This window comes from Lolium rigidum, chromosome 6 (genome assembly GCF_022539505.1).
Source record: "Lolium rigidum isolate FL_2022 chromosome 6, APGP_CSIRO_Lrig_0.1, whole genome shotgun sequence".
In the NCBI taxonomy this organism is placed as follows: Eukaryota; Viridiplantae; Streptophyta; class Magnoliopsida; order Poales; family Poaceae; genus Lolium; species Lolium rigidum.
Window position 1 is genome coordinate 89,249,396 of NC_061513.1, and position 14,932 is coordinate 89,264,327.

The window sequence follows — 14,932 nt, forward strand, 5'->3', positions numbered from 1 at the left end:
ATTCCGTTCCGGAGCCGACAGCAACGTGACACACGTCGACTCATGATTCCCGAATCTATCCAACGGAATGCCACACTCGCAAAAAAAAAAAAAAACTCCCTGAGTCGCAAAATGGGCCATTTTAGGCATACTAGTTGAATGCCCGTGCGCTGCCACAGTTAATCCCGTGTGTTTTTGAACAGTCACATGTACTATTTTATAAACATTTAGATTCCAATTCGCTTGAAGATATTACTTAGGTAGTTGCAAAGTGTTTATGCATGAAAAAAATTATAGACATGCTTTAGTTGATTTCTAATTGCACGGTGACTTAGTTCGCCCTCTTGTTTTCCTCCGAGCTTCCTTCTGCTCAGCCCTCTTCTTGATGCTTGTTGTCAACATCAAATCTCTTTTCTCAGCCCAGCATTTGGATCACCATTTGTCATGAAGATGCAGATCGGAATATTTGCCATTACAAACAAGAAAGTGCAATATTAGTACCTTGAGACATGCTTCAGAAAGGTATAGCAGCATCATTTGGGAGATACAAATCTTAACAATCATGTTTAGGAGAAAATCATGCCACTATGAGCTGAAATAAACATTTCCATTCTACTAACAATGTGTTCATGATAGATATATATATCCAAGAAAAATCAATGAATAGACAAGTCACTTGAACTAATGATTAGGAAGGCAAAGACAGTAAGATTAAGGTGGCAGTAAGAGATCAAAATCTCGGCCATAATTTGCAGTTAACTGCCATGGAAAAAATCTGCATATGGTTATAGCTTTCTGATTTTGAATGTAAAAAGTAGAAGACATGAGATGCATGTGGATTTAACTCGTTTTGGCTGTTTTTTACGCAGTATATGCCGATTGAGCCCAACATTAGTACCAAAACGGACGAGCAGTTTTAGAAACTTAAAGAAAACTAAGAGATTAGTCTGCCAGATCCATCACTTAGCATATACACACATGCACAAAGCTCACAACTTATTTCATTTCACCATTAATACTTGAAAGATCATAAGACTAAGAGATTACTGCTTTTATTTGTTGAACTCTATCCCCGGTCAGTTTCCACCTCATGTGATCGATGCAGAAAGAACTCAGGCTAAGGTGGCCTTTGGGTTCTAGGGATATCTTTTGGACAGGAAAGAAATCCATCAAGCACTTCTTGAATTTTTGCAGAATACAGAGTTAAGGAAGGATAGGGAGAAGTCACTGATGAAGGATAGGGAGGGGAGTGGGGGGTGAGAGGAGAGGCGTACCTCAACGCGATAACTAAAGTGAGAATTCTCATGGTAGCCGATATGACCATTTTATTTTCAAATTGATGCTTCAAGAAAGAATACGCACAAATTTCTTAGCTCAAAAACGAGCTGCATACCTACAGATTAGAAGAAATAAAATTTAGTATCATGCATTCTAAAAACTATTTGGACCAGGAAATTTTGTACGTACGATAGTGGGTCATTCAATATTCATAGATGTCAAAGAAAGCTCGTAATACTTTTAATGCAAAAATATTTCTACTCAAACTCACGGGCTGCGAAACAATGTAGGTCAATCATCTGCATTGCAGATTTTGGAAGGACATATGTATGAAAAGTTCATTACTACGCAACCGATGAAAATATGATGAAGAGTATTCACTAAGAAATCTGAAGTGGCGATATCCACTATGGAAGTACCCATCAAATGATCATGAGAAACTTGTCAGAGATATAAAACTGGTAGGAAGATATCAAGATGATGCCAAACATATATGTTTCAGAAAAAGGTCTAGCCATCAGTATAAGCGACCCCATTTGAATCCTCTCACCAGCATGAATCACCTCACCAGCATGAATCACGCTACCTTCTACTCTAGCCATCAGTATAAGCGACCCCATTTGAATCCTCTCCCCGTCCGCACCTTCTTGGCATGCAGTTTCAGCTCCGATGGATTTAGTTTACCCCAAATCCGACAACCCAACACAAAATCTCTCTCCCACAAGCCATTTCCGGGTCGCATACCTCCTCCACCATGGTGAAGCCTCTTCGACCTGCGCCCACCGACACTTCACCCGTGCCACCGCGATCCTCAAACTTATGAGTCACTCCTCCTCATCACTTCAGTACTATATATTTTACCTAGGACCGAAGCTCCATGCACATATGCCTCCATCTTGCATGCATTTCAATTATTTCCATTATCGCTGGCTTGTACTGTGCATTTGTTAAAAAATTATAATGCTACACTCGAAACAAATTGAAAGCAGTCTCTGTTTGACACTTCCAAGCAAATATATATTTTAGTAATATAGATTAGAACTCCAAGTGTTGATAATCCTTGCAAAAATTTGGGTAAGAGAGTGTACTTAAGTCATGGCAGAGATACATTTATACTTTTCTGATTATTGAGGTTGTTTTTGCAATTTTCAAAAATAAAGATGGTTATACTGTATATAAAGATGAAAAATAAAAGGGAAACAAACTGTGACTACCAGCATATGCTTCTGATCCCTCAAGATTACTCTGGTACTGGTATTCGGTATTCGCTCATCTTCAGAATACATGGATTTAAGTTATAGCATTTCTCGTCTTGAATGAAAAGATAAAATCTGCACCGAATGAAATTAATTCAGAATTAAAGAATGAGTAATCTAAGTAAAACAATTGGCAGAAATAAATTTGGAAAATTGGATATGAGTAATACATAGAGACACAAATGGCAGTTTATATCAGGGCCGCAGACTAATAGAAATATTCCATTTCCATTTTGAATACAATGGTATACTCTTGCCCTTGAATTTACTTGAAGAAACTGTAGGCCGGTAGAATCCTTGCACAAGAGATTGATACGATTCTGCAAGGTGACAGTGACAAGCACATCTAGGATGGAACTCGAATTGAATTCAGATAAGCTGACTTAGCAAGGAAATCGTGTTCTTCTAGTAGTAGAAAAATGATACAGAACACATATTCAGCAGCACCTTGCATACGCATCACGAATTGCTGATTTGCTCATGTCCATGTACTGTCCTAGTCTGTTTTCAGATACTCGTCGACATGAATCTCCACAGCTGAACAAATCTTTACAATATTTATCAACTCTTGGATTTGGTTATTTATCTAGCAATGTAATAAGTAAAAAACCACGAAGAATGTTAACAGAACCAGAAAAGAAGGCTTGTTGTAAACAAAAGCTACTGGAGAAGACAGTGCGGATGTCGTGAAAAAAACATGCTGACATTTGGCTTTCATGGTGGAGAAACAAGGATCTGTGCACAGGGTCAACACGGATCGCCGCGTGAGCGCCGGCAGTTGGGATAGAAATCTTGCTGCCTCCAGGCCACGCCGCGGACATCCACCAGGAGATGCAGTGCGGCCCCGATCCCCAGCTTGTCGGCGTCGGTGCACAAGGATATTGGCGTACACGGCGCGCAGAGGAGATGGCCGAGGGGATGGCTTTGGTTCTCTCAAGCTTGGAGTGATGGGCATGGCGCACGGTGCCTCTGCATCCGGCGGCGGGACCAACGCAACATGCGGTTGAGGAGGCGGTTCCTCGCCTGAATGGAGATAAGGGGGCGTCGCAGAGGTGGCGGAGGGGTGGCGGCGCGAGAGGGGGCTCCAAGAAGGTCGTGGGGAAGACAGACATGGGCATAGGCATGGTCGTGGGGAAGATTGGCTGCCATGGTGGTTCCAATCGGGAGAGATGTGAAGAGCGTCCGTTTTTCAATTTGCGGATCGCTCCATTTTTTTTTTGTGCGGGATGGGTAGGGGCAATCCGGATGTACCAACCATCTCACCACCTCTAGCCATTTAATATACTCCCTCCGTCCCGAAAAAAGCTGCGCGGGGGAGAATTTTTTTGAACTGTCGACCATTTTACAGAAAACCCCTTTACACTTTGAAATCAGCCCAACTAACTCCCCACAATCAGCGCACGGAAATAACGCACTGAATCAGCGCCGCGCGCGTGATCCGGCCGTGATCCGCCAGCGATCCGGCCGCGATCCGCGCTGCACCCCTGCATCAGCTCGCCGACGCCCTCCACTAGCTCGCCGGAGCCCTCCACTAGCTCGCCGGCGCCCTCCACCAGCCGCCGCGAGCAGCTCCACCTCCGGCGGCCGTCTGCCGCTCTACTCGCCGTCGGAGGGGCCGCCGCCGCTGTGAGCAGCTCCATCTCCGGCCGCCATCCGCCGCGACCACGCGCAGGGGCCGCTGTGAGCAGCTCCATCTCCAGCCACCGTCCGCCGCTCCGCCCTCCGTCTGAGGAGCCGCCGCGACCACGCGCAGGTGCCGCCGTGAGCAGCTCCACCTCCGGCCGTCGTCCGCTCACAGCGTCCTCCGTGCGCTCGCTGTAGCTTCAACGAACGTGGAGGCCATAGTTCTCCACCTCCTCGCCATCCGCCGCTCTTAGCCGAGGGTGTCCACTCCTCTGCCACTATCCATGTATGGCGAGTGCGTCGCCAAAAGAAGAAAGCAGCAGCTGCTGCGACTCTAGTCAATTTGTCGGTGAAGGAAAGGTACCTACAATTCCCACCAAACTTGGAAATAGCTGTCATCAGAGATTATCTGGGTGATTACTTTCCGTATGTACAGACTGGTAATGGTAAGAAGCATTACCTGACATGCTGAAACATGACTCAATCCATCAGTGTTGGTCTTCTGATCGTCCACATGATCACCTTCCCTGGCAACCTAGACAACATTTACCTCATGCAAATTTGGGTGATTATAGTTTCCTTATTTACCTCATGGTGTTCACAGAAATATAGATGGTGGCAAGAAATCCTGGTGTATCATGCAAATTTGGGTGATTATAGTTTCCTTATTTACCTCATGGTGTTTCACAGAAATATAGATGGTGGCAAGAAATCCCGGTGATATCATGCAAATTTGGGTGATTATAGTTTCCTTATTTACCTTATAGTGTTTCACAGAAATATAGATGGTGGCAAGCAATCCCAGAGATATCATGCAAATTTGGGTAATCATAGTTTCCTTATGTAGTGACACAGTAATGGCAAGATTGCATTACCTGACATATTGAAACATGTCAACTCAGTCCATTAATTTTGGTCATCAGTTTTGGTCTTGTGCTGGTCCACATGGCCACCTTCCCTGACAACCTTGACAACATTTCAATTTAAGCTAAAAGCAACTGTAGCAGTTCACATGTCTCAATTATGTAGAGTTGCTGATAATGCACAGTGCATTTGCATATCCATAACAAGAACATAAGAAAATGATAAGCATAGTTGTAACTTCAAGGACAACAGGTACTGAAATGCCATTTCGTTCAGAGAATGATTATCTGCTAAAGTTAATGTGACCAGAATTTTATTTGCTAAAATGAAATTGCAAATTTAAACTGGCCTGTTTGCAGATAATAACACATCAATAAGGCCGTATCTGCCTGAACTCATTACTTATCAGCTGCTCCTCGCAGGTCTTCCTTTCAATTGCTCCTCGCCGGTCTACCTTTCAGCTGCTCCTCGCCGGTCTACCTTTCAGCTGATCAGCAAGTTCACTATGGTGTTCCCAGACCTCAACAACGCCCCACTTGACCTCAACTACACTCCACTTGACGAAGATGATGTCCACATACCTGCAGTAGAAGAGGAGATGTTGGTAGATCAAGATGAAGAAACCAATATGGAAGGAGCAACTAGTAACAACAGACACGCAAACCTAACAAATGAGCAAAGATGGGGGCTTTACTTTGCTTTAGAAGTAATCAAACAAAGAGATGGAAAAGTTGACAAGACAGACAAGCAGCTTGTTGCATGCCTATTGAAGACAAGCCTACGAACTGTCGAAACGATATGGAAACAAGCAAATGACCAGATTAAGGAAGGTCTAGAAGTTGATGTGTCGAGCAGAAAGAAGGGAAATGTTGGTCGTAAGAGAAAGGACCTCGACCTCGAGAGGATTTTGACGGTCCCTCTTAACAAGAGAAAAACAATTCGATCACTATCCAGGGCCCTTGGTGTTTGTCCCTCCACATTACACAGAAGGTTCCAGTGGGGTCAGGTGAAGCGTGTCACTAACACTTTAAAGCCGTTGCTAACGGCAGCAAACATTTTGATGGCAAAATCGGCACGTGGGCTTTTGTGACGAAAACCCCAGCGGTTAAAAAGAGCAAAAACAGGCCAAAAGGGACAATGATAGTGCAACCATTGAAAGTCACTCGAGAGGTTATGCGGAACTATATGTGCAACCTAGTGATACCTGCTATACAGGACAAGTGGCCAGACGAGGATGTAGGAAGAACAATTTACATACAGCAAGACAACGCGAAACCTCACATCCTACCTCATGATGAGGTTTTCCGACAGGCCGTAGCACAGACAGATCTGGACATTAGGTTGTTGCAGCAACCTCCTAATAGTCCAGACATGAATGTGCTCGACTTATGTTTCTTTCCATCTTTACAGTCCCTCACTGATACTAGAGCACCTACAAGTATCCGGGAACTGATAGAGGATGTGCAACAAGAGTATGAGAACTACAAGGTCAACATGTTATATCGAAGCTTCTTGACACTCCAGGCATGTATGAGAGAGGTCATGAAAGCAGGAGGGGGAATAAAATACGAGCCCCCGCACTTGCATAAGGACCTGAAGGAGAGAGAAGGAAGGCTACCAATCGCTCTATCAATCACATCCGAGCTACTTGTAAAAACTAAAGAGCTTATAGAAAAAGGAGAGGCAAATTAGAAAGAGTATGAGTGGAATAGGAGTGTTATTGTGTTCATATGGATATTGTAGAGAAAGGAAGAGTAATGCTACTGTAGATAAATGAGTATTGTTTTTATGTTGTAATTATGCCTAGTTATAAGGAGAAACTTCGGCTCTGTTGCTTCAAGTACTGTCATGAGGAGCTAGTGGGTTAATTTCCTAACTCTGTCCATATGTTTGTTTTAATGAACTAGTCTCAATGACGCAACTTCTATGTGCTCTACACTAATTTGACTGTCTATGTTTGTTGCATCCTTCTGTGGAAACTCAAAGCATTTGAGTAGCAAACTGGCAGGATATTTGGATATGCTTTAAGAATTATTGGATGTGCTCGCAGCAGCCTTTACTGTTGTCGTACTGCAGCTTTCACACTATGTGAAATGTGACAAGTAGACAGATAAACGATACTGAAAATGGGATTATAAACTGTAACTACCAGCTTGACAGTTAACCCTTGGTTTAAATTTGGTTTCTCGGCATGCTTGGGCAGGTTAGGTGCCGCTTCAAGAACATAATGCCTAGGCACCTAAGTTAATAATGTGGTTAAAAAAGGAGCGGGAGTTTTTTGTGTTCTAACCCTTAGCCGACATATAGAGTTTTACAAAAGAGAAAAACATAATCTCGCAGGCATCTGATAAACGAGTACTCGAGCGAGATGGTTTACCCGAGAATGAGTCCCGGAATGAGTCCTCGAGCGAGCCACCTTCTCGGACCTTCCCTTCACCGTCGGCGGCCACTTGATGTCGACAGAGCCGTCCAGGTTGTACTCACGAGCTTCTGAAGCTCTCTTTTTTTTTGGCAAGAACCGTGTTCTCCCGATCTGCTGACCTGTAGACGCAATTGCTTAGAAAATAAACATCGAATTTTCCATAGATCAATATCTATCAGGACATCAAGTGGGAATGAATCAGAATAGTAGACCATCAGCTAGCACAAGCTTAATCAGTAATAACAAGGTGACACAAGGCAAACCATAAGATATGTGCCTTGAGGTACCCAAACTATTCTGAATCATATGACAAACAGCTTCTAAAGTTCAGTGAAGGAACTCTCAAAAGTCAAAACTGCACAGTAAAATCAAATGCGTGTACACTGCCCTTTACAATCAGGAACACACCATCGCATCAAGCATACAAATGGGAAGCAAATTGCAGATTAGTGCTCTAGGGAGGAACGGATCTGAAATTCTGAAAAGACAGCAAAAACTGCCCCAGTAAACTCGGCCACGAACCCCACGACCAAGCAACAAGCAAGCAGTTGGCGCAAAAGCAGAGGCGTTTTTCAGAAATATTTAGGCAAGCACGAGCTTAATGCAGCACGGGGAATGTCGCGAGAGACGAGACGCACGCACCTGGTGGAGGCAGGGAGTCGGTTGCCTCGCCGGAGGAGGACGCGCCGTGCGCCGAGCGGAGAAAGAAATCCCCTTCCCTTGCGTCGGCAGCTCTCCGCTCTATCTATCCGTGGCCCTGCAGCAGCGCGCGGCGGCGCGGCACTGGGAAACCGGATCATACGATTCGCGGCGGCGGCACATCGTGGGCGGACCGTCGCGGCCGACGGCGCAGCCTGGCACCGGCGCGGCGTGGGCGGACCGTCGCGGCGGCCGGGCAGCAGCGGAAGGACGACGGGTTCTCATCGCCTCGCCGCTGACCACAAAGAATCGATTTTGGATCCAAAAATCGATCCTTGCCAGAGCATGGGCTAGGGTTTGTGGTCGGGCTGCCGGATAAAGCTTCCATGCCATGGGATCGACAGAGGAGGAAGAAGGGTTTCCGTAGCGCTGGTCGGGTGGCGTCGGGAGCGCGGCGGAATCGGCCAGCACCGGCGACGGGACGGAATCGGGATTGGGGATCGGTGGTCGCGGACAGATGTTCTCAGGTGAAAAAGCGCGAGGGGGTTTTCGCAAAAACGTCAGCGCGCAGCTTTTTACGGGACGGAGGGAGTACCTGATTTCTAACTATTGCCTGGGCACGCTGTAGTTTTACACGGTGCTCCCCTCTCGCGGTCGTCGGATCGTGATCGAACGGCTCGAACAAAGCAGCGCAAGCGAGAAAAAAAAAAGACGACTACCTCTTCCCCGTTTCCCCGTTCAAAGTCAACTTCGTCCTCAACTCCTCTCCTCTCACATCTCAAAAAAAAAAAAAAAACTCCTCTCCTCTCTTCACCCGTGTCCACTTCCTCTTACCCCCTCGTCGATCTCCCCACTAAATCAGCCTCGTCGGCGACGAGCGGTCCGCCGGGAAGCCGGGGGGTGCTCGTCCTTGTGGGTGCGAGCGGTGGAGCAGCCTCTCTGCGGACGGCGCGGATCGACGCGTCCGAGGCTGGCGCTGGGATTCGACGCATTTGAGGTGGGTGGACGGGCTTGGAGGCGGAGGCGAGAGGGCATCGGCGGCGTGGTGCTGTGTCCAGGCTGCGGTGTACTTCCGTCCTTTTTTGGAGCTGCTTCGATCTCGGGTGTTTCCCCATCCGGTTGTTGCTTTTCCGCGGTGCTGATGTAGGGTCGACGTGCTTTCGATTTTAGTTGCTTAGCAGTCGATTCGCATTTGATCGTAGTTGCAGAGATATAGCCCCGGCTAGCCTTGGAAGATGCGCAGGCTATGGTGGCAAATACTTCGTCGAATTTTTAGGACTGAACGAGTGTTCCAGCAGGTATACTCGTAGCAGTCGTAGGTCTCCGTTGTTGCCATGCTCCATGGACGAGCTGGCTCCGCCCAATGCTTGATTTCTACCTCTTTATCTAACATATTTCTGTCACGGTGGTGCTTGTAGGGCAGTTTCAGCGTCGCTGTTACATGCCTCTGTTTCAGTTTTAGTGCATGGTGCAGATAACCCATGTAGTTCATACATGTTTCTTTTTTCTAAATGGTGTTGATATATTATCAAGTAGAAATGTCAGGGTTATAATCAATCACTGTTTAGCTGGTGCAGAGCAGTACATCACACCAGTAGTCAAGGTTCTATGACTATAAGCTGCCAGGGAGGTGCGCCGTTGACTGATCTTGGGATTTTCTGAACATCTAGCCTATAAGTTTCGGATGGAATGGGCAAACTGCGCGGATTAAGCATACAGCAAGATGGCTTGAGAACTTCCCCAGGAACTAGAGTTTAGAGCATTAACAACATCCTGACAGTCACACTCCATGGTTATGGGTTGGTTGAGAGTGGTCTCAATCTTCATGCTTCATAGGACAGCCAAGGCTTTAGCTTCTTTTGTTGATTGGCATCACATAATAGAGCCTCAAGCAGACATGATAATTTCCCCTGTATGGTTCCTGGCTATTGCCCCCAGTGCCCCGTACCATCTTCAGAAATGAAGGAGGCGCCGGTGTTGATTTTCAGCCGACCTGTACTAGTATTGCTCCAGGAAATGCAAGAATATCTGCCAGTTATAATATGATCAGTAGTAACACGTTCAGGAAAAAAACGTGATCTTCCCTTTTCCTTTATGGTTGTGTTTGTTCCAACCATTCTTGATCAAAATGGTGGTGTTAAGATAGTTTATAATGAACTAAGCTGAGTTATTGATCAAAGCATCACCTATGCCGAAGATGGTGTCGTTGCGCAGATGCCACACCATCAACCATAAGAACAAGAGCTTTGATCTCATTTCCATTATATGATTGTCTAGGATGACCCATTCATCCTCAGTTTTCCCCGCGTCTTCTTCTTTGGGTAGATGCCAGACCTCACGCATAGCCTAACGGAGGGCTTGAGCTTTGGTGCATGACATGACCGCACAGAGTTCAGGTCATACATGTTTCTCCATACCATAGTATGTTTTGATGCATTTTTATAGTGTGCAGCTATGTGCTCTGAGTTTTTTCTGTTAAAATAGCACTTTGTCGTATGTTCAATTTTTGTTGTGAAGCAAATGTGTTCTTAAAATCTTATGGATGTAACAGATCCACTCAATCAATAGTACCAGATGTATTTTTTTATACACGGGGTGTAGGTTTATATTTTTCACTTTGAAGGTTTTGATCATACACACTGGCTAGTTTTCTGAATATCATGTAGGATGTAAATACATCCTGTTTCGCACGACTGCATTGTCTTGCCTACACGTAGGATGTATATTTCATATTCCTGAGTTTTTTTCATAAGGATATACAATATGATCTTCCAAAAGTTAATTGGATGGAACAAACACATGAAATCATTAGTATTAGATGTATTTTTTAAATGTTGGATGTATGTTCTCATACATGAACGTTAACATCATTACTATTATATGTATCAAAATACTAAGTATGTTTTTTGATCGCTGTTTGTACAATAGCTGGATGCATATTTCCATGTTTTAAGAAGTAATTTGTATGTAACAAACTAATAAAATCATTAGTACTAGTTGTAGTTTTTTTCACATGAAGATTTTTTTGAGAATAAATGGTTAATGCATAATCTGTAGCATGTAAATATTAGTCATTAAATACGCCCTGGTTAATGAATAATCGATTGGACTTCATCGTCGCCTTTGAATCATAGATTGATAGCGCGTTTTTCTGTTGACAGTTCCATGTCAGCGGTGTTGCTCCCAGTAACTTGCTTGCCATGCTTCGCTGGTTTAGTTACATCTAGAGCTTGTGTTCAGCTTTGATGTCAAGCTTGTTCCATAAGTGGTGGTGCCTTCTCTGCCGTCCCAAGTGTGTTCCGTGTAGTGTAGTTGTGCTCCTGCTTTTAGTTTTAGCTTGTTGTTTGATCAACTTTGCAAGAGGTTCTCCTCAACACCTCTTATCGTTCGGCCGTGATGGCTTTATTAATTTAAAGTTGGGCTTTATAGCCTTTTATCTATCAAAAACTCAACATGGTAGCTGCCTGATGCCCACTATTAGATCGGTTTGAACATGTGGGGATTGAACCCGTAGCTGGGAACTAGTTTGGATGGGTTTGTGTGGAAAATTGTTGTAGTTTGGTTTGGTTTGGATCCTAGTATGCAGCATTTAGTTTGGTTGGGATAGGTTGGTACACACTTTGTACAATTTGGGTTGGATTTGATCTGGTTTGAAAGCATTAACAGCCGTAACAGTAAGGGATCTTCTAATTTTTTGCTTCAACTGTAAGTAAAATTATGCGTATGGATGTATTATTATGCCCTTATTGTATCATATGATGTACTTTTATATTCCTTGAAGTTTTGGTCAGATTAAACTGTAGGTTTCTTGTTTGATTTTTTTATTCAACATGATGTATTTTCATAATAATATTGTGCATACAGGATGTATTATTGTATCATAGGAAGTACTTTTGCATCCCTTAAAGTTTTGTTTCACATTACACAATAGGGCTCTTTCCTAATTATTTTTTGATTCAACATGATGTATTTTCTCGTTAAAAATTTGCATATGGGATGTATATTTCTAGTCATATGATGTTATATTTTTATTCTCTCAAGTATTGGGTCAGATTAGACAGTATATTTTTCTTGATTCAACATGATGTATTTTTTATTCTGATGCATGTTATTCTTACATCCCTCGATTATTATTTTTAATCAAAACCACATCAATGTGTTTTCAATGGTATATGTAGTTTTACAACTAATGAATTGCATATGTTGTTTTCGATTTAGTCTGCATTGTCGCACAACCATAATGTAGTTGTTAATAGTTTGTGATGTATTTTTCCATGTAATATATTTGCTAAAAAATATTTACACAAGCAATCTGGATGTAATTTTACAACTATCAGCTGCCATGTGTTTTTACTGTGATGTAATTTTAGTGTAAAACATAATAGGTTTATTACATCCATCTATTTGTTTTCATTTTTATCTAATACTCTCATTTTCCTTGGTACCTAGATTTATAGATCTAACTCATTTTCTCTGCCTGTATTTTTTTGAACACAAGATTAACTCACAGATGTAAATAAACCCAATATATTTACATCTACGTGGCGGCAGGGAGAGGCCTGGTACTTCTTGTCGATTACGTAGAGAAAAAATTCATCTACGGGTTGCAAAGCAAGCAATGTATTTTGTTACACTAAAAGGACGATGGTGCAGTTGATATTTTTTTGGGTTTTGCCGACCCCAGATGTGAATGTATTTTTTACTGTACAAGATTTACACTTTATTTTCCATGTACTAGTACTAGGGCGTTGGACTTTTGGGGTCCGCATTAATTGTGGTACCTGTACAAATCGTGGGAATACTGCGCACGGCACACTGCAGTAAGAAGAAAGGCTGGGCGGTCAAACTTCCCCTTTTAGGCCATGTTTGTTTGGGCTGCAGCTTTTAAAAAGCAGCTGTATCTGTTGAGCTGTGGAAAAGCAGCTGTAGGAAGCAGCTGTGAGAAGCTGAGATTTGATGTTTGGTAGGAGTACAGTGGATGGCTGCTGTTGCTGGTAAGAAGGATGAAATGTCTGAAATGCCCATGAATGTTGAAGTTGTATAAATACTAATTTGACACGAATTAGCTAATTCTAACTATTTTTTCATATTAAATATAAAACATCTCATATATTTAAAGATAATAAGAGAGTATCTTTGGTTAGGCTAGGCATTTGGCATTATCTTAAATACATTTCTTAGGCTAAAATAATTTTAAATACGTTTTTAACCAGAATATATTATCTTAAATTACATGTTTCTTGGGCTAAAATAATTTTAGAGGGAATACACATATCTCAAATTTTGGAATCACACACAGATCTATACACACATATCTCAAATTTTGGAATCATCCATGTACAAAAAAAAAGGAGAAATGGTGGGACTGCCGGAGAAGAACTCGGGGATGATGGCCGATCTCGGGGATGGTGGCTCGGGGTGGCGTCCAGAGAACTGCGGTCAGGGAGCAACTGGCGCTGGCGGTCCTGATGGCCCGGTGGTGCGCGCGGAACTCCTGGAGGTCGTCGAACCGGCTGGGGAGCGGGACCGGCGATGGGCGGAGCTCCAGCGGACTCGTCCTCTGCAGAGAGGAGAGTGTGGTGGCCGACGGGGACGAGCTCCGCCCAGTCGATTCGCCGCGAGCTCGACAAGGTCGGGAACGGAGAGGAGGAGGAGCCCTTGTACTTCGGCGGCGGGATCTGTGCCGACGAGGCTGGGGAACGGCGGCGGCGGCCAGGGCGCTGCAACCCTAACCCTAGCCGGCCAAGGATAGGAGATGGGGATGAGGGGGGAAATGGGGTCGGGGAGGAGGAGGTGTCGGGCTGATTGGGGATTGCAAGGGCAGATGGAAATATATATATGAATGGCATTGTTTTCTTGATTATTGCGAAGTGTAGGGGGTATGTTGGTCCAGTGTATGTCAGGAAGCAGGACAAAGCTCGGGAAGCACCTCGCCCGGTGCTTTCGCTGCTTTTCAGCCTTGCAGTGCATTTGGCGAGAAGCGATTCTCCACCACGCTTTCCTATTTCTCGCTGTTTGTTTGGGCTTCCGCTTTTGCAGCCTAAAAGCAGAAGCAGAAGCCCAAACAAACGGAGCCTTAGTAATGGCGCGGGTCAGTGCTTTCCGTTTTTTGGAGGGGCACTGTGGAAGACTACACGGTGCTAGGGCACTGTGTAGCCACGTCCTTTAATATACTCCCTCCGTCACGTAAAACATGTCGCACCTCTCCCTTCCCACAGCTCATTTTCATTTTTGCAGAAACCCCCCTAAAACATTTTGATTGTTTTAAATCTAGGCCTGAAATCAAATTTGAAGCAAGGTTCTTCTCGCCGGCGTGGTTCCCTGGTGCGGACGCCGTCCTCCGTCGCCGGCGTGGTTCCCGCGGAGGTGCACAGCTGCAGGCGACCAGATCGAGCTGCCGGACTCCATCGAGGACGCACACGACCTCCAGGACTCCATCGAGGACGCCAGCATCGCGGAGGCGCAGGAGCTCGCCGCAACGATGGACGGGGCAGCTCGACCTGGCAGCCGGCCAGCCTGCTAGCCCCGCTCCTTCCTCCGTCAGCGCCGCCCCGGTCGTCGTTCTCCCCCACCTCTGCAGCCTGCACCGAGCGCGGGCCTCGCCGCAGCTCCCTTGCACCCCGCGCGCGATTCACACCACCGGGGCTGGAGTCGTCCTCGCCGGTGAGCAAGCAGTCGCCACTTCGCCCCTCCTCCCCCGAAGCCGCCCTACCCCGCACGCATCCATTCCCGGCCGCCTCGGCGACATCTGAATCTCCGCCCGCAGGCCACCTGCATCTCAGGCTCTCCGCCCGCACACCGTCGACCTCGCGCTCGCCCTCAAGCACAGCCAGATTCCCCCATCCTGACCTTCTCCTCGACCTTCTGCAGC